Genomic DNA, 20,170 nt, shown 5'->3' on the forward strand with positions numbered 1-20,170 from the left:
AAAATTTGCCCGAGTAACTAATTTGTGGAGCCATACTTTGAATCTTCTGATTTAAAACCAGATTTGTTTTAATTAGGCCATAGATAAGACAAGACATGTTTTTAGGAGTACTGCAAAGATGTTAAAAATACAGGTTTTAGCTCATTGGAGGTGATGGGATGAAATTGATATAAATAAGTAATGTCCAATAACCAGGGGTAACTGAAAAACAGAATGGTCTTTCTTAGGAGGTACTACATTCTTCATTGAGGGAAATATTCATGAGTAAATGAGACATATGATCATTTTAAGAGCCGATGTAAATAAATTCCAGCAATGGGCGCAGAAGTAACCTAAATAATTCCTATGGTTCCGTATAATGCTAAGATCCTATGATTTTCCAGAAATAGCAAGGTGTTTTCCACTTCATCTCAGCCACCATATGTTTCTGAAATTATAATTGTTTCTTCTAGTGCCTAAGTCTTGAAGATGCTATGCCTAAGAGAGAGAGCAAAGGTATTTTCTGGTTTCTGGTTTAGAAAATAAAAACCTTCCCATGCCTCAAGGCCAGACATTAGGGGAAAATCAAGATGACTAACAACTCATTAAGTTGGTAAAATAGCACCAACTCAATTTAGAGGGATGAAGAGGTGATTATAGCCTGAACGTATCCTATAGTCTATATGTCACACTAAAGAAAACAACTTCTGGTCTACCAAAAGTATGCTTTCTCCTTCTTCTTTAAACACACACACACACACACACACACACACACACACACACACACACACACACAACAGGCCCAAGGGAATACAAAACAAAGAAATTACTTCCTCTTTATACATGATTTTAAACAAAATTTTGCATAAGGATCGATTTTACCCAATCAGAACTAAATTTGTAGAAAGTGGTGATCTTTCTTTCCTGATTCAGAGTAAAGATCTAACAGAGAGGCAACTAGGAAAAGTAAAACCATTTTGATATTCAGTCCTGACGATCATTTTAGAAACAATTTCCATGTCTTTAGAGACTCTCGAAAGAGTGTATGAATGAAATTTAAGATGTTTTTGAGATTACATAAGGGAATTCCTTCTTCTTACTTTGTAATCTATAGACTCAGTTTGTTGCTTCTTACTACATGATAGGAAACTGAAATTTGCCCCAAAATCTGAAAATCAAGAATATGAACATAGATGTGATAAATACAATGAGAAATGTGATAAGCAAATATGGAAGGATTTCAGAAGCAGAGATCATATACACTGTTTCCCCCCAAAAATATTTTTATACTTTCCTCCCTCATCCTTCAATATGTCTCTCATTTTTTCCATTTTTATGCCTTAGAATAAATGCCATCTCCGACAACCCTATACAATGTGGGTATTGTTTCATTATTCTCTAATAAGACATCATGTTTACTTTTTTCCTAGCGTTCATTACAATTTTAAATTTTGTTTTCACCCCTTCGGTTGATTATATATTTTGTCTCCCCTTCATAATGTTAGCTTCAAGAGGGCAAGAAGGACATCTGTATTATCTAAAATTTTGTAGTGTTTGGCATTCAGTAGGCACTCACTAACTGATGAATGGATAAGATGAATAATGAATAAATGAAAAAAATGTTTCATGGGGTGATTTAATATTATAGGTCTTAAAGGACGGGCGAAATTTGGCAATCGAACATATATACAAAGGAATATTACTCAGCCATAAGAAAAGATGAAATACTGCCATTTGCAACAACATGACTGGATCTTGAGATTATCATGCTAAGTGAAATAAGTCAGACAGAACAAGTTGAGAATCATATGATTTCAATTATATGTGGAATATAAAACTGAAAGCAACAAACAAGACAACCAAACAGACACTCATGGACACAAACAGTGGATGAGTGCTTACCAGTGGGAAGGGGGAAGAAGGGGGTAGAGAGGGGTAAAGGGAAGGAAATTTAACTTTGGGCAGTGAACACACAATGTAATATACATATGACGTATTATTAAATTGTACACTTGAAACCTATATGATTTTATTAACCAATGTCGCCTCCATAATTTTAATTTAAAAAAAGAAGAAAACCTAAAAACAAATTTTAAAAATGATAATTGAAGTCAATAAGGCTGGGAAACGACATATTCCAGGTATAACAGACAGCGTGAAAAGAATGGCACCCAAGTGCAGGAAAGCAGGTCGACAGCATCAAGGAAACAGTGATTCCCACGGGACATGGCTGGCTCGCTCGCTCTCTCTCTCTCTCTCTCTCTCTCTCTCTCCCTAATCCACCACCGTTATCATCGTTTGGAATGGGCAAGATACAGAGTAGAAAAAGAAACATCAGTCCGTTTGTCATTGGTTAATGACCTCATTTGTCAATATAATTGTTGCAATTTAAAAAAACTACACAAATAACGCATGGATACATTTTGGTAGCAAAAAAAAAAAATGATGCAAAGATCTTAGACTTGTACAAGGCTAAAAACGAACCCCTTTATTTCACTCTGCCCCGTTCTTTCTTCCCTTCCCAGAGTTAAATACTTAACCACTGGGAGAGTCTCCTCCCCGACTTCTCTAACGCACTGACACACAGTCACACCCACACGCATACATTCACACGTGCACACGCATATTCACACGCAAATCAATGACGGGTCTGTAGCAGGCGGAAAGAAGCTCAATGTTTGCAGCTCAGCACGTGAAGGCTCCCACTCCGTCCACCATGGGAACTCACCGTGGCCTTGGGGATTTGTCACATCCTAGTCAGAAAGCAGGCCTTCCCTGTGAAGCTCAGAGGCCCTCCACTTTCCTAGACACGGGTGGGAAAAGGGATTTAAAAGCCATGCGCTTGGCAGGAGATGCTGTGGGACCACGTCTGACACATCTGTCCACATGAGAGGCTTTTCTTCCACGTCCCATAAAAGTTATCCACTTCCTGTCCACTTAGGAACTGACTCTGTTTTGAAGCCTCAGTCCAGGGCTCATGTAATGCGCTTGTCCCAGTCTGCAATTCTTTACGCTGCGGCCATTCAGGCAAAAACCATTTCTTGAGTTCCTCTGCCCTCAGAGGCTGCTCCCCTCCTCGCTCCTTTAAGGACAGTGACCTGGTCTTTCCCGGTGCTTTGTACCAACACAGAGATTGCTGCCTTGGGAGGAGAAATGGGAGCAGTGCCTGAAAACAGACCCCATGTGACGGAGCAGCCCCAGGAGCTTCCCACACATCGTCACACTTGGCTCTCTACACGTCGGCTGCCCAGAACAGACAGGGCTGAAGGCCTCAGAAACACACCTGAGCTCTTCTAATAAAACAGATATTGCACAGTTCATTTAATCCAAGATACCGCACAGAACTGCAGAGCCTCGGGGTGACTGTCCCCTCAGGGCTGCTGCTGTGTTTCAGCAGGACATTTGCTGTCCCCTCAGCAGCTGTCGTGACAACATCAGCCTCCCTGCTCTTTTGTTTGTTTTCTGGAATCATCATTGGATTCAATTCAAAGGATGCTCGGGGTAGGCTCTCTACCGTGGGGTTCCTAATCATGCAAAGTCCTAGAAAAGTATGGGCACAGCATAACTATGGGCATCCAAGAAAATGTATATGAACTTTGTTAGTCATTCCCTATTTCCTGAGTGCCTACAATGTGCCAGGCACCTGTTCCAGCTACGAACAGACGGACGAAAGCCCTGGCTCGATGGTGCTGATGTCACAGTGAATGGAAGAGACAACAAAGATGTAGTGAGACGTAGTGTGTCCTGGGCAGCGAGTGCTGTGGATGAAGTTACAGGGGCTCTGGGGTGGGAGAAGAGTAATTTTAAATAAGGGGGACAGGGAGCGATTCACTGAGGAGATGATATTTCGGCAAAGACCAGAAGGAGGCGAGGGAGTGAGCCATGCAGGTCTCTGGGGCCGGCTTTCCCGGGCAGGGGGGCAGCAAGCGCAAAGCCCTTGGTGGGGAGACCATGTGGCTGGAGCAGCGTGATCGCAGGAAGTACGTTCGGTGATGAAAGTGTGTAAAGCGGTACAGGCCTGCCCGCCGCTCAACCCGTTCCCCTTTCTGTGGTTTCTATTACCCACAGTCCACAGCAGTCCAAAAATATTAAATGGAAAATTACAGAAACAAACAATCCATGTGTTAAATCGCACGCCATCCTGAGCACCGTGATGAAATCTCACGCCTTTCCGCTCCAGTCAGCCCAGGATGCAGATCATGCCTTTGCCAGCTCATGCACGCCGTCTAAGCCGCCCGCCCATTAGTCGCCTAGCAGCCATCTCAGTTAGGAGAGCGACTGCCACAGCATCGCGACGCCTGTGTTTAAGTCGCCAGTGTCGTCAGAAGATCAACAGTGGCCTAACGTTACGTCGCAAAGCCTACATTGTTCACCTTACTTACCGTCTTGCATCATCACGAGAAGGATGAGGACAGTACAGCAAGAGATTCTGAGAGAGAAAGACCATGTTCACGTAACTTTTATTACACTATATTGTTACAATGTTCTATTTTGTTATGGTTGTTGTTAATCTCTGTTACAATGTTCTATTTTGTTATGGTTATTGTTAATCTCTTACCGTGCCTAGTTTATAAATTAAGCTTTGTCATAGACGTGTACATATGGGAGAAAACGTAGTATATACGGGGTTTGGTACTGTCTAAAGTCCGGGACATCCACTGAGGGTCTTGGAACGTGTCCCCCACAGACAAAGGAGGACAACTGCAATAGTGGACGAGATAGAGTACCGCCACTTATCAAATCTTAAGGACTTGCACACAGGATCACCCTGGCTCTAAATCAAATTCAAAAGGAAAGTTTCGGCTCTGCAGTGAACACCTAAGGACGTTTCATATGCACCCCATCTCATCCTTCTCCTGGGAACTGTCACCTGTCCTCGTCGATGGCTACCAGAGGAACGTGACCCTGGCCATGTTCATGCCACTCAACAGGAGACACCTGACCAGGAAAAGGACACTGATTCTCCTCCCCGGGAACCTGTTAGACTTGAGACTCAGAATAGACATCAGACCTCTCTGATGGCAGAAGCTCTCAGATATAAAACTTGAGTTGTGGGTGGCCATGTTTTCACTTTGTGGAAATGATGGAACACAAGACCAATGGGCAGAGAGCAGCAAAAACAAGAACAGAATATTTCAAGTTGTATTCAAGTTCCTGGTGAATCCTATTTGTATCCCTACCCCTACTATAATTAGATTATTTAATGCTTCCCTGGACACAGGGAGACATAGAATAAAGCACCCAGAACCTGCTGGGGACAGAGGCCCGTTCTCACAAAAGGAAAGGGAAACACAGTACAAATCTACAGCACAATCAGAACTCACCATAAACCCCATGGTGAACATAAGACACAGAAACAGCCTGTCATCACCACACCTTTTCCCCATTGATGAAAAAACTGAATCCAACACTAATCATATTGCCCTCAATGTTTTGCTGCCCTGAAGAGGGGACCATAGATGCTGTGGCCGGGATACGGCTGGAGATCGTGACGGATGGGGTCTAGACAGCTGCTGCCCAGACCCACAGATCATCTGAACTACGTGGGAAGCTGTCTACAAAGACAGATGCTGGCCATGGCCCCAGACCTACTCAACTGGAGCAGCCTGGGCAGCGATTCAGGCACTATGTTTTCCAAATGCTTTGTAGGGTTAATAATCATCCAGCCAGTGTAAAAACTGCTAAGGTGCACTATGCTGGGTCAAGCCCTTCTCCTTGTAAAGAATGCATGAAAAGCCACCGTGGACAAACAGTTCACTTCAGTTCCTTAAACACGTGATCTCAGCGTTTTTGCATTTACTGTGCCCTTTGCCTGGGACCTCCCTCCACTAGACATGGCTTGGTGTCTTGCTTCCTTCGGGTATTTCCTAGAATGTCACCTAGTCATGAGGCTATCCTTGGCTTCCCTATCTACTATTATAAACTTCCTCACCCTCTCAATATTTTTCTTTATTACCACTTATCATCCTCTAATATGTTATATATTTTTATTTACTATATTGTTTATCCTCTCTGTCTGTCTGTCTGTCTGTCTCTTCCTCCCTGCCCTTCATTAGAATGCAGGCTCCACTAGGGCAGGAATTTTGTCAGTTGTGCTCACTGCTATATCTCCAGGGCCTGGGGAAGTCCTTGCCATAGACGAGGTGGTCAAATATTTGCTGCGAGAACAAACACCTTCTTGGCCATGTTTCCGCCATGATTGATGACCCTATTCTCACTGCCGAATATGCAGTCATTTTGATGCCTACAGTTAGGAAGCAGATTTCCACCAAGTTAGTCAGCCTCCTACACAGTGCCAAACTCCTGCTCTCTTGCATCCAAGCTGATTTCTACATGCTTGAAAACACACCTGATAACGGTTCCTTGGCTGAGGAGGGGGGGCAGACACTGGCCGAAGCAGAGCCCGAGGCCAGCTGGTTTTTAACTGGCAGAAAGATGACGTGAAGGTGCACACCTGTGTCAGACAGAGCCCGCTCTGGACGCAGACCCACGCCAGCTCTAAGCCTCCGTAAGCCCCATGATTTAGAGGAGAGAGAGCGTCCTCTTTGTCAACTCCCTAGAAAGTTCCCGTTTCATTTCAGAGCCTCTCTAATGGGATGGAGAGCACTGGGGGAAATGTGTGCTGGAGGTGGAATGGGGGACCTACAGGGTAGGGGTGTCACACATGTGCCTTTTACATAAAATGCCCCACATCTGCGTAGAGAAGTTAACATTACCCAAACGTAGTCCAGACACCAAGACAGAAACATGGCCTCAAAGGCCTTTACACGAGGGAGTTGGGTGAGAAAGGTGGTTTTTCTGGCTTGGAAAAGAGGAAAATAAATGACCTGAGTGTTCGGCCCCATTTTTAAAATTCTTTCTAGTCCCTTCTCCTAGGAAAGGCCGCAACATAATGAAAATCCACCTTTTCTTAGGTTTCCAGTGAGGAACTAAAGGTGGAAAGTGAATCTAGAATGCAGGTGAGCTCTCAAGACTAATCCACTTCCTTCCATCTTCCAGAGCGTAGGTGGGATACAGAATCTTTGCGATTTATTCTCTACAGTAAAGTGGCGCACAGCTCCAAGGCCCATCTCCAGGCAGGAGGAACTACGAAACTTAAGGGTGGGTTTCTTGGTCCCTCCCTCCCAGAAGGATCCAGATTAACCATTAAACCATGCCAACAAGTGCCCCAAGGGAAAGAACAGGAAATCTGATCCCCTGTTCATGTTTTGCTCACCTCACCACTGAACGCAGTTGATGCTCCAAGATTAGATTCTCGTTGCTGCTCCTGTCCATGCCTTCACCTGCACTTCTTTGACCGCTGCCCTTCTCCTGGCTGCTTGCCTAAACTATTTATTACCAGACTCATCAATTTATCCTCTATTCCTCTTCTCTTTTCCCCATCGCATAATCTGCAGTGTTACCAAATCGATACTTCTAAAATATAGATAGTCCTAATTCTCTCAGCTCCCCAAATCTTCTCTGATTCTCGGGGGCCTATCTAAATTCCAGACAGGACCCAGAGGCAACCGTTTGTCTCTGCTCCACCATGTATGAGGCCTCAGCTAGAAGTTCTTGATGGCTGAGGGTGACTTGATGGCTGGAATCTGAAATCACATGGAGATATAGTCACTCATGTCTGGTAGTTCATGATGGCTATTGACTGTGTCCTCAGGTGGCGTTGTTGGCTGCAGCCCCAAATTCATGTGGCTGGGGCTTCCCCACAGTATGGCAGCCTCGGGGTGTTTTGAGCTACTTCAGTGGCAGCTCTAGGCTCCAAAAGCAGGTATCTCAACACAGCGCAGATAAAAACTGCATTACCATTTATTACCTCCACTAGGAAGTCATGGTGTTACTTCTGCCACATTCTGTTGGTTTGAATCAAGTCATAAACCTGTCTGGATTCAAGGGGAGAAAAAAGAGAGAAAGGACACAGATCCCTTCTTTCAATGGGAGTAATGTCAAAGATTTTTGTGGCCATTATTTTAAACCATCAAAAAGTAGAAGTGATAACTTTAAAGTGTCTCTTAGAGCAATCTTGCTACAATGATGTATTTTTACTACACACAATATTCTAGGCATTATCTTTAATGGAAAGACATTTCAATGAAATAAAATTAAGAAAGATGAAGTACTGAAGAAGGGGTTATAAACGCAAATGAATACTCTGGCCACACAGCTTACATGAATGAATAAAAAAGGCCAAGTTTATTAATAGGGAGCTTTCCTCATCAAAGAGATGTGAAATCTCGTTTTTAAAAAGATTTTTAAAAACACTTTGTGGATAAAAAGAATACTACACACAAGCCACAAGTTTTCTATTCCTATAATTGATAAATACTACTACTTTTATTCAATAAATATCTATGAAAGTGACTATCATTTGCCTGGGAGTTTTCTAGGCTCTCTAAGTCAATGACAAGCTAATTCCTGTTCTTTCTGTTCACATCATAAACAAAATTCCCTGGTTAGAAGAAAATGGATTTACTCTTATCTCAAGCATCGACTCTGTAGAAATAGAAATCGCTGCCCATCTGTTGTAAAACTTTACAGAATCATTATTTGTTCCATTAGCACCATAGACGGGCTGTCATCAGTAATTGTCCTGTGTACTGTGAATACTTTCACTAATATAATGTCAAATTTAACTCCCACAATTCTAAAAGATTAATCAATCACTTATTTACACTTTACTGCTACTCACACACCTTGCACCTTAATATTAGAACATTTCAAAAGCGAAAGGTTCTTTATCTTTTGTAATGAATATGTAATGAATGTGCCCTCGCCTACGGTGCTAAGTCATCCCGAGAGATATCTCAAAGCCAAAGCAATCACATAGTATTAGTAACCCTTTCTGTTATGATGTCATTCATTAAAAAATAACCTTTAAGGCTTTCATTTCCAGCCAAGATGTAATAACAGGGACCTTTGTTCCTGAAATCACTAAAATACAGACAAACTTTGTGAAACGATGGTTTCTAAGACATTGAGCATCAGTCAACAAAGGACAGTGGTCCCTGAGAAGCAGGAAACAAATGCAGGGAGCCCCGCAGTTGCCCCAGCTTACTCCATTGAGAGAGCATCCAGTCCATGACACGTTCCCGGGCTGGGAATATGAATGTGAGGGTCCAAGGAGAGCAGGACAGCTAGAATTTGCAGGCGGACCACCAGAGAGGAAAGCGTTACACAGAAACAGACTCTGCAGATCTGAGGAGAATTCAGCATATTACTGGCAAATACCTGGTATCCAATCAAAAATTACCAGACATACAAAGAAATGAGACTTTATGAGGAGACAAATCAGTCCACTGAAACTGACCCAGAAGTGATCCAGAGATTAGAATTAACAGAAAGAGATAATAAAACAATTATAACTATATTATAGATTTTTAAAAAAAAATTAAGAAAGATTGAAAGATCATATATGTTAAACAAAAACATGGGTAACATTAAAAAAAAACACTCAAAATGAACTTGGAGAAATAAGAACTATGACATATAAGAAGAAATGTACTGGATAGTATTAATGACAGATTAGAAATTGCAGAAGAAAAGGTTAGTAAATTTAACCACATACAAATAGGAACTATCTAAAATGAAAAAGAAAAGAAAATGAACAGAGCGTCAGTGAGATGTGGCACAATTTCGAGCAATATTTGAAGAAATAATGGCTAATTTTTTTCCCCCAATTTAACCAAAACTACAAGCCCAAGAATCCAAGAGGCTTTATAAACTCCAAGCACAAGAAACATGAAAATGAAAATACACACCACACACACACACACACACGCGCGCGCGCACACACACACACACCAAAGAGCAACATAATCAAATTGATTAAAACTAGAAAAAAGAGAAAACCTTAACTGAAGCCAGATTAAATAGACACAATATGTAGAAAGAAAGAATGATACGGACGGCAGCAGATTCCCCACTGAAAATAATGCAAGTGAGAAGACAGTGGAACAACATGTTGAAAGTACCGAAAGACGGAACTGTCAACCTAGAGTTCTAACAAAACAGAAACCTTCCTAAAGTAAAGGCAAAATAAAGACATTTCGGACATAAGAAACAACCAACCAAAAAGAGGAAGAATAATTTAATACTTGGATCTGTACCACTACACATGTTAAAATAAGTCTTTCAGGAAGAACAAAATGATATCTGATGAAAATATAGATCTATACAAAGAATTAATGAATATTGTAAATGGTAACTACATTGATAAATATATTTTTTCTTATTATTTAAATCTACAGTAGTTCTCCCTTATCTGTGGGAGATATTTCCCAAGATCCCCAGTGGATGCCTAAAACCCCAGATAGTACCAAACCCTATAGATACTGTTTTTCCATACGTGTGTGTGTATATGCATATGTGTGTGTGTGTGTATGTACATATTTTGCACATACTTGTGATAAAGTGTAATTTATAAATCAGACACAGGACAACTGTAACAAAAGACTAATAACGGTTATATGAATGTGCTCGTCCAATCTCTCTCTCTTAATTTTTATATTATTTTAGCCTAAACCTATTCCTAAATCTGCGTAAGCATTCCTAACGTGCAGTAAGAGGTCTAGTGTCACTAGTTTTAGGGGATCTTCACATAGGCTCAATGCTTTCTGGCACAACACGTTGTTGTCAATGGGAACACATTTTCTGTCACGTCTTCCACTCACAGATTTAATGCCTTTTCCATCGTAACTAAGCACTTATCACACACTGTGGCTCTAACTTTTGCAGTGTGAGCTGCAACAGCGAAACTAGCATGAATTTCTCTTTCCTTCTTCACAATTTCATGGACAGAAAATTTGTTCTTACCATAGATCTTAGTGACCTCAGGATAGAGGTTTTTTTCTCTTTTCTTATGTTCACCTTTTCATATAAATAAAGCACTTTACAGCTTCTCTTTGGCATATTTCAAGTGCCAGCATCATCACTCTTGCACTTTGGGGACATTATTAAGTAAAATAAGGGTGACTTGGACACAAGCCCTGTGATGCCTCAATAGTAGATCTGATAACCCATATGGCTACTAAGTGATTAAGGGGCAAAGGGTACCTATAACTTGGAGAAGCTGGACAAAGGATGATTCATGTCCAGTGTGGGATGGATTGGAACAGCTCAAGATTTGATCACACTACTCAGAATGGCAGAAAATTTAAAACTTAAGAATTGTATATTTTTGGAGTTTTCCATTTAATATTTGCAGACCACAGTTGACCGCAGGTAACTGAAACCATGGGAAGCCAAACCGTGGATAAGGGGGTCTACCATGTTTAAAAGATAAACTGTTTAAACAGAGGTAATAAGAATGGGATGGGGGGGGGCGAGTTATAACATCTGTAGAAATAAAAACGTACAACAAAAATAGCACAAAGACTGGAAGGAGATAAATGAAAGTATACTGTTGTAAGATTTTTGTAGTATATATGAATTCATATAGTATCACTTGAGGGTAGATTAAAGTAAGTTAAAAATGTATATACTATAAGGTTTAAAACAATCACTATAATACCAAAACAAAGTTACAACTAATAAGCCACAAAGGAGATAAAATGGAATCATAAATAACAATCCAAAAAAAAAGGCAGAAAAGAGGGAAAAGGGACAAAGAACAGATGAGATAAATGGAAAATAAATAGCAAAGTAATAGATTTATGGTTGGGTAAACATATCGATAATCATATTAAATATAAATAGTACAAATACTTCAAATAAAAGACAGATATTTCCAAATTATATTTTTTAAAAAGCAAGACCCAACTATATGCTGCCCATAAGATATCAAATTTAAATAAAGAGAGACAAATAAGTTAAAAAGAAAGAATGGAAAATCATTGACCATGCTAACATAAATCAAAAAGAATTTGGTGTGGTAATATTAATATGCAACGAGGTATATTTCAGAGCAACAGATATTACCAAGGATAAAGAAGGTCATTTCATAAATTTAAAAAAAGGATCAATTCACCAAAAGGGCAAAACAATCCTAAACATTTATAGACATAATTATATAGCTTCAAAAAATATGAAGCAAACACTAATACAACTACAAGAAGAAATAAATTTACAAATATAATAAAATTTTTACACCTCTCTCTCAATAGTTCATAGAAGTAGTAAACAAAATCAATAAGGATTTAGAAGACTCAACCAACTAGTAACCAACTTTATCCAGTTTAGAGCACTGCACCAAATAACAGAATACACATACTTTTCAATTTCACAAAGAACATTTACTGAGATGGGTCATATTGAAGGTCATAAAACAAGTTAATAAGCTTTAAAGGAATCAAGTCCTAGAGAGTAAGTTCTCAGAACTCAACATAATTAAATTAGTGATAACACATAAATGTATGAAAACTCCAAAACATTTGAAAACTAATACAATTTGAAATAATCCATGGGTCAAAGATGAAATTAAAATATGTATTAGAAATCATGTTGAAAATAATGAAAATAGAAGCACCTGCTATTAACATTTTGTGGGGTGCCACTAAAGAAATACTTAGGAAGGAATGCATAGCCCCGAATGGCTATATTAGAAAAGAAAGGTCTCAAACCCATGACCTTACATTTCGAAAACAAGAAACTAGGACGAGAATTACAAATGAACTTCCTATTTGTTTCTGTGAGCCCCAGGGAGCAAGGACCAGGCTGTCATCTGTTTGCTCCCATACTCAGCCCGCAGACAGGGCCTGGCCTGAATTTGCGTGACGTCGGTTCGGTGAAAGAGCTGCAGATTCCTTCAAAAATCTGGACCTTTCCACGGCCCTCTGCTTTGCTTTTCTACACTGCACAGCAAAGCTCAGGTTTTCCTGTTCCTTATGCAGTGTTAGAGATGAGAGGAGGAGTCTCGAAACTTCCGATTTTGCTTCAAAGATACCGGGCAAGAAATGCGAACTCCTGTCTACCTGGCATCAGAGTGGCACAATCTGAAATTACCCAAAGAAGCCGGATGCCGACAGGAAGACACAAAACAAAGGACATATCCAAGAAGAAAAGAGTCCCTGTGCTTCTTCTTGCTTAGGTGTGAATTTTCTCATTCAGGACTGTATCCAACAAGACAAGACCACTTTCCTAATGGGTTCCACGGCATTCACGGATACCCTATGGGATTTGGCACACAATGTGTGGAGGTGCTTTGCGGTCAAATTCCGGCTCCACGACACATCTGCTGGGATTGAATGGTTTACCCTCTCTTTCTCTGTTCATAAGATGGAGAAGAAGATCGAATCTAATCCATAAGATTGTTGGGAGGATTCAGCGAGACGTTCTATGTGAAGGACTTAGCACAGTACCCAGCGTGTAATTAAGTACTCAATCAATAGTAATAGCATCAACAACGATTAAAGATTATGACGAACATCGTTGGTGACACCTGACATCTTGTCCCCTTTTATCTTGAATTCGACATTTTTGAGGCTCTGGCACATGGGATGCATGACATGCAGAAATGCTGCATGAGGCTTGTAGCTTATCGTGTGTAGGGAAGAAGGAAAGGCGAGGGGCATTCTCAGTCCTATGCTGTCTCCTCCGGGCATCCTTCCTGGCTGTCGTCAGAAACATCCTCTGGACCGCTGACATTAACAAAGCCACGTATTGGGGACCCAGAAGGCACGGCTCATTGCTCTGCCCGCCCCGCATTTCCTTCTCCTGTGTTCTAGGGGAAGAAGAGGGTGAAGGGTCAACCAGAACTCATAGTGGTTCACTCTTGGTCAGTCCCGGAAGGAGGTAAAGCATGAGCAGGCAGCAGAGGGACAGCTACTGTGTGGCCAGAGTCTGGGCAATTCTATCCCCCTGAAGCCAACCTGAGCACGAGTATTGTCACACCTCCGTGCAAGGGACGAGGGAGCATGCCTGAGCCCCCGAAAGCTTTCTCATGGCAGGAGAAGAAAGAGAAGCTGTTGGCTTAAATGGCTGAACACTGGAGGTTCAATCGACAGAGAGCCCCCCTCGTTCAAGTAACATGAGACCTGGGAGAGAAAGGCAAGAGCAGAGCTGGAACTCAGTCAGCCTCTTTCTTTTCTTCTTTCTTTCTTTCCTTTGCCAATGCTCCTATTGGGCATCGGGGGTGGGGGCAGGGCTGCAGGACACCAAAGAGACTGCTCAGAGCTGATGCCAACTGGGTACCTTGGAATTACTGAGAAGTGGGGAGTGGGGGACTTAGCTCCAGATCCCAGGAGATGAGTGAAAATAATCGTTTCTAAGCCACTTGTGTTGCATACCATTAGGAATAAGGACAAAGTACACCATTAGGAATCCATGGCTGGATGCTTTGGGGGTTTTTTTGTTTGTTTGTTTTTAGGTTTTAATGCATTTGGGGGAAAGGAGTAAAAATAAATGACAGAAAATAAGGAGATGTTAAAGAGGTAAAAACAGAATGTAGGTAGACAGTGTGGTGGGATTTAAAATATATATATTTAACAGCTAGTAGGACATTTTCCTCAAGGAAGGAACTGTATTTGCAAGTGCTGTGTGTCTCCTGGCTGCTCTGGTTGGGAGGTTCCATAGGGAGACAGTGAGATCAGAAAGTAGAAACTTGCCTACACGGAAAGTTCAAAGGATTCAGGACTGAATGACACAGCAAGGAGTAAGGTAAAGATGATGACAGATAGAAACATACAATGAAGAGCAATCACTGAGAAATCTGGGCATATTTTAAGATTTCAATAGATGAATGGATAAAGATGATGTGGTACATATATACAATGGAATATTATTCAGTCATTAAAAAAAAAAACTTGCCATTTGCAACAACATGAATGAACCTAGAGGGTAATATGCTAAGTGAAATAAGTCAGAGAAAAATAAGTACTCTATGATTTCACTTATCTAAAGAATCTAAAAAACAAAGTAAGAAATAAACAAAACATAAGCAAACTCATAAATACAGAGAACAAATTAATGGTTACCAGGTGGGAGATGGGGTTAGGGGAATGGGTGAAAAGGTGAAGGGATTAAGAAGTACAAATTGCCAGATGTAAAAATACCCATGAGGATGTAAAGTACAACATAGAGAACACAGTCAATACTATTGTAAGAACTGCGCGTGGTGTCGGATGGCTACTAAACTTATCGAGATGATCATTTTGTAAGGTATGTAAATGTCTAATGACCATGTTATACACCCAAACCTAATATAATATTGTATGTCAACTGTGATTGAGAAAAAAAAAAAAAGACATGATGTCTAATGTGCACTTTTAAGTTGTTCACAATTTTGAAATGTCAACATCTCTGCCACTCAGACTTGGCGCAGGACAGATCCAACCCACCGATGCCTGGTGAGAATGGTGTGGTGATCGAGGTCACACCTGTGTTCCTGGTGTGGGAGGCAGAGAAAGAGGACGGCAGCCAGAGGACGGTCACCCACGGTCTCCCTCCACGCCCCGCCCTGATCCCACCCCCACATACACGTGCAAGCATGAATCCCTGGCGGAAACATCACCCTTTTCCTCTGCGCACGGGAGAAAAATTTGTGCCCAATTTTATTTAAATCCCAAGGACACGGTGATGCCAGTTGATCCTTGAGTTAAATTAATTGGCACATGGAGCAAAACTCGGTCCCTGAGAACGTCCCATCATCGAATCCTCCCAACGATAATATGAAGTAGCTAAGGAAATGGTGCCGAAGCCAAGACTGGCTAACAGGGGCAGGTCACATGACATAAGAGCCAGGATAGTAGAAGCGCTTCCTTCTCTTCAGGGTCCGTATCCGAAATCAGAGTTCCAAACACAGTGGCATACCATCTGTCACGACTTGTTTGTTGCTCATGAAGATGTAAGGGTGTTTTTAATGCATCTTCCTCATCGTGACAACAAAATCATCTCAGTAAGAACTGGAATGATAGTTCATATGCACTCATCATTTCTTGCTGCCATGTGGTACCCGACACCAAATGGCTCCTGAACTAAATAGAAATTGTTGGCGACTTCTCCCCATAAGGAAATGAGGGGTAATTGTCTCATCTGAAAAATGAGACTGGGTCAACGAGAAAGGTAGCAAAGGCAGAGCCAGGCCTGCAGAAACTTGCCTATACAGGGAAAATATGGTCAAAGGGCTAGAGGCTGGAGACTACTAACGCTCTCAAACCCGGAAAACAAACTTTGTACCACATCTACCGTCAGTGCGAACTTCCGGCATCATTAAAAAACAGGTATTTTCTAGAAAACGGTCTCCCCAGGGTTGATGGATATCAGGGACTCCCTAAGCTCCGACTGTCAGGTATTGTGCCTTTGCTCAGAAATCCTCCCCAAGGCCCGTTTGTTCACCCGATGAAGAACCAAGGGCCTCAGCGGGGCCTCAAAGCCTTTTGCATCCTGCCTTCTCTGGTCCACCTAGCAGGAAACTCGGCCACCGTCTTCCCAAGTGTTACTTCATACAGTCTCAGCCCCTAGGGGGTCGATGGCTTTCCCACTTCTGCCTTTTCCAGGGAAGAACTCATAGTGGTTCGCTCTTGGTCAGATGACCATGCTCAGACCAGCTAGCGGTGACCAACGAGGCAGACACAGCTGTGAAACGGGGTGCAGCAGGGCGAAGTACACAAGGCAGTATTTCCACACCAAAGAAAGCCCTTCCGACCACCCCAACCTCTCTCCTCTGAACTCTTTATTGTGAAAGCTAACATTTACTGAATACTTACTGTGTGCTAAGCACTTTACACCATTTTCATTTAATGCTCAATGAGGTGAACATTATTATGCCCATTTAGTAGCTGAGAAAATTGGGGCACATAGTGGTTATGTAACTAGCCCACGATCACAGAGTGAGTAAGTGCTAGGGCCAGAGGCTGGGCTGTGAGCACAGTGCATTATTGCTAATTTTTGGAATATGTACTGTTTCATCAACTCTTTCGGTGCTAACATGCCTCTAAGGATATTTATCATGTCATACGCATTCCCATCTCCCTAGATAGACTGGGGGTGGAAGCCAGGTCTTCTCACTCTCTATCCCCCCAACCTTAGCCACGGACATGCCCTGCAATCAAGGCCCAAGAGTGCCAGGGCCCCAGGTGACATGCAATCAGAGTGCCTGCCAAGGAAGAAACAGATGGGTCTGTTAAGTGGTGAATTCATGTCTGTGCCACTGTAATGGCAATAAGCATTCCACATAAAATAATGGCTTCCAGTTTGCTTGGCCGTTTGGACAAAGTCTGAGGGAAAGTTAATTTATCTTCCACAGCGTTGAGTCTTCAAGCTGTGGTTTCCCACGTGATCCTTTGCAAGATCCATTTAGTCATGACAGAATTACCTCCTCATCACTGAGTGGCAAAGTCTTTTCAGGGTCCACTTGCCAGTGGGGGACCAGGATGGAGGGGATTATTTAACTCACATGGAGATTTAAGTCTGTAACAAAGGTCTACGGTCCAGTAGGTAAGATACTAAAAAAGTTTTGAGTTCTAGATGCCAGTTAGCGTACCATGTAAAATCTGTACAATAATTTTCTCATTTGAGGAACAGGTACAGTAATATATGGCTAATCTATTTAAGGAATATGACGAATATTAAATGAGACAAAGGTCACTAAATTAAACTTGGGATGCTGAAAGGTGCTTAGAAACTTCAGGAACAGAATCCCAGCACTGATGAAGCATCTTGGTCTAATCTCAAACGGCAGAGCTCTCGTCTCCCCTGCCTATTAGTGCTCCCATACTTCTTCCCTGTCTGTTTTCGGATGCTCTGCCTTCCTCCATTTACACCCCTCAATTAAGGCTCTTGCTTTGGGGGGATCAGAAGGGACAACTTTGTGTGTGTGTGTGTTCGATAACCGAACACCTAGTCCCACTGAATGGCAAAGGTCTAATCTTGATAAGAATTTGATGTCATCATTATGAAAATCTGACCCAATACAATCTAATCTCTTAAAGCAAAAACAGGTCAAGAATTCCATCCCCAGAACACCTTACATGGGGCCTCAAAGAGAATTCATTCCTCACTCCATCTTGCCTACTCAGCCTGGGTCAGAAACTACCCCTTAGATTAATTTTACACACCAGGAAGAGAAGCACATACTGGTAAATGTTTTGGGATTTGTCAGCAGTGGAAGACATCCAATATACTTTCTAAAGAAAATACAGAAACAGTCATAATCACAAAAGTAAAAAAAAAAAAAAAAAACAAAAATATTTTAGTCGACGCAGAAAATGGCTTTAATTACCCATTATATTCTGAGGCAGCATGTGTTCTCCTTGTCTCCCCAGAAGCCATACTCCCTTTTACGCTGACAGGGCTTTTTGTGTAATTTTCCTTCTCTCCCTAAGTTCATGTAGTTTATCGAATTTAGAACTCGTGGTTGACAGTTCTTTCATTTCAATACTTGAAGAATGTTTCACCACTTTTTTCTCGCCTCTGTGGTTTCAAATGAGAAATCCACAGTCATTTGAATTGTTTTTTCCCCATAAGTGATGCCTTGTTTCTCTGTGACTGCTTTCAAGATGTTTTCTTTGACTATAGTTTTCAGACGTTTAATTATGATGTGTCTGGGTGTATACGTCTTTGTGTTTATCCTATTTGGGATTGGCTTGGTTTCCTGAATATGCGGGTTTAATGACTTTTGCCAAATTTAGAAAGTTTTCAGCCATTGTTTCTTTGAGTACTTCAGTACTGCTTTCTCTTTCCTCTCCTTTTGGGACTCTGATGACACAAGTGCCAGGTCTTCTGTTATCGTCCCACAAGTTTCTGAGACTCTGTTAGTTTTTCTTTCATTCTGTTTTCTCTCTGTTATTTAAGTTGGGTAAATTCTATTGATTTATCCTCAAGTTAATGAGTCTCTCCTCTGTCATCTCTGCTCTACTACTGAGTTCACCTAGTAAATTTTTTATTCATTTTTCAGTTCTATAATTTCCATTTTGTTCTTTTTATAACTGGTCTTTTCACTGAGATTTTCCTACTTTCTCATTTGTTTCAAGAAAATTCACAATTCCTCATTTAAGATGGCTACCTTAAAATCTTTGTCAGATAATTCTGATTGTCTCTTCCCATTCGAGTTGTGATTTTCCTGGTTCTTGGTATGAGTGATTTTTTTTTAATTGTATCTTGGATATTTGGGATATAATATTATGAGGCTTTAGATTTTATTCAATCTTCTTTCTTGATGTGATGTGAAGGCTAAGTGGGTTTGTTCAGCATCCTGCTGGATCCAACTGGCATGACCCCCAGAAAGCGAAGTGATGATTTATACCACTTTGCCACAGGTAAATGGGGTAAAAGTTCAGCCTTATCTTCAGCCCACTGACATCCTCCTTGCAAAGGTAAAACACCAACTCAAACTAACTTATTACCTCAAAGTTGGGATATAAGCTCAGCCCCCTGCTGATGAGGTGAGGTGAGGGTGGCCAGGCAGGGGCTGACGAAGCCTCAGCAAAGGGGGGCTTTAAAGTGAGTTTATCGGAGGAAAGCCATGTTGACAGAGCGTCTCTGATTCTAAACCCAAATTGTCAACATCAGTGATAAAAACGGCCTAGCATTCACCACAATCTCATTCATCACTATCTAGTTAGACCTTTTCGTTCCGCTTTGGTAATAGGTATTAGTATATCTAAAAAAGACATTTTTATTTGTATCAATGATCCTTGAGATAGCATAGAGTTTCTTTTTCTCCTACACTAACCTCCCATTAATCTAGTTTGTGGCAGTTTACTCAGTCCCATCCTACTCCATTCTATCATGCCTTTCTTACCCTAGAGTAGTACTTCTCAACAGAGGTAGGCAAGATTTTGACCTGCCTCTCCCAGGGGACATTTGACGATGACTGGAAATATTTTTGATTGTCACAACCAGGAGGAGGATGGGGTGTTGCAGGCCCGTGCTATTGGCATCTAATGAATAGAGGCCAAGAATGTTGCTAAATATCCTATAACATACAAGATGTTCCCCAAAGTATCTAATGCCAATGATATCAGCATTGCAAACTCTGCCCTAGAGGCTGGAAAACGAGATCATAGGTCCAAGCTTTACAGCTAGAGTTCCACACGTGATCAGTTGGGAAGCAGAAGCAAGATCTTGAAACCACAGTTGTAAATTCCTCTTGTGAAGTCATTGGAAGGGGTGCTTAGTTCTTCTGTGGAAGCTGTGATTCTGGCCCTAGTATCTGATCCCTAAAGTCTGAATGTCAAGAGTTAGATACAAGCACTGAGGTTCCCACGTGTGATTAGAGTTTTCTCTTGGCTCCTTTGCTCCTAACTGTGTAGCATTCAATTTT

This window comes from Pteropus medius, unplaced genomic scaffold, assembly GCF_902729225.1.
Source record: "Pteropus medius unplaced genomic scaffold, Ma_sr-lr_union100, whole genome shotgun sequence".
Taxonomy (NCBI): Eukaryota; Metazoa; Chordata; class Mammalia; order Chiroptera; family Pteropodidae; genus Pteropus; species Pteropus medius.